Here is a 1,426-nt window from a genome sequence, read left to right as displayed (position 1 = left end):
GTTTCCACCCCTGAAGTGCTGAAAAGGTGTTGTCTATTATTACTTAATACTCAGTCACTTAATTCTGTACATGCACAAATCCATGGACCTCCTAGGACGGCTGAAGTGTGATGACAGGAAAGTGCCACATCTTTCTTTCACACAGGCACCCTGCACACTTGACCCTCCCCAATTTAATATTTAATTTGCTCTCATCAAAAACACACAGATCATCTTAATTATCAAGAATTAAGAAGTGGTATAATGAACAACTCAGTGTGCTGCAAGTCTAGAAAATGTTGTATTATTAGAACAAAAAATGCTTCTGCAGAAGTGCAGAGAGTGACCATATTTTTGTGCGTATTTTTGTCATGCCATTTTGGGCGATTTCCCACCTCTTACATATTGATTTTTGGCAGAATGTTATATTTTCATCTCAGACCTAGGCATGTCTTTGAAATTTAATGTGAAGTTAGCTTTGCCATAGGAACACCCTCAAATATAGGTTCTCTTTTGCTGGAAAACAGTTCAGTTTTCCCCGGAAATGCTATAGTTTGAGTGAAAATAATTATATTTGGCCATTCTTCCATGAAGCAGTGGAAATAGTTCAAATAGTTTTTCATGAATTGTTTTTCAGGGCTAATCTCTTAAGAGTGCTGCCATACTAATGACATTTGTCATTACTGTTATTTATCATTAAGTATTAGGCCACTGCACAAAGGAATCTCAGTCACACAAAGAATGCAACAGCAGGTTTCAATAGCAAATTCAGTTATACTAGATTATAGAACTTCAAAAACAGATAAGGGACAAGATCTTTTCCATCTAGTTCTACAGACTCCAGCCCCACCATGACTCTACAGCACACAACATGCTACAGTACCACAATACAGCTCATCAGCTGCTGGGGGCCATAGGCAAACTTTGCTGTTGATTCCAGTCCACAGCTGAGCTCAGCTCAGTGCAATTCAGGGTCTGTAGACCACTTATAGTTTCATAGTTGGTAGGGTTGGAAGGGACCTGAGCAGATCAAGTCTGCCCCCCTGCCATGGCAGGAAAGAGTACTGGGGTCAAACGACCCCAGCAAGGTGATTGTCTAGCCTCTTAAAGACCCCCAGGGTAGGAGCCAGCACCACTTCGCTTGGAAGTTGGTTCCAGATCCTAGCCGCCCTGACAGTGAAGTAGCGCCTCCTGATGTCTAGCCTAAATCTACCCTCTGCCAGCTTGTGACCGTTATTCCTGGTCACTCCTGGTGGTGCTCAGGGGAACAGGGACTTCCCCAGTGCCTGCTGGTCCCCTCTGACTAGTCTGTAACAGGCCACTAGATCCCCCCTCAGCCTTCTCTTGTGGAGGCTGAACAGGTTCAGGTCCCGTAGCCTCTCCTCACAGGGCCTGCCCTGCTGCCCCTTGATCATGCGAGTGGCCTTCCTCTGGACCCTCTCCATGT

Source organism: Gavialis gangeticus, unplaced genomic scaffold, assembly GCF_001723915.1.
Source record: "Gavialis gangeticus isolate Ggan-Ray unplaced genomic scaffold, GavGan_comp1, whole genome shotgun sequence".
Lineage (NCBI taxonomy): Eukaryota > Metazoa > Chordata > Crocodylia > Gavialidae > Gavialis > Gavialis gangeticus.
Note: the sequence above shows the minus strand (reverse complement) of the source record.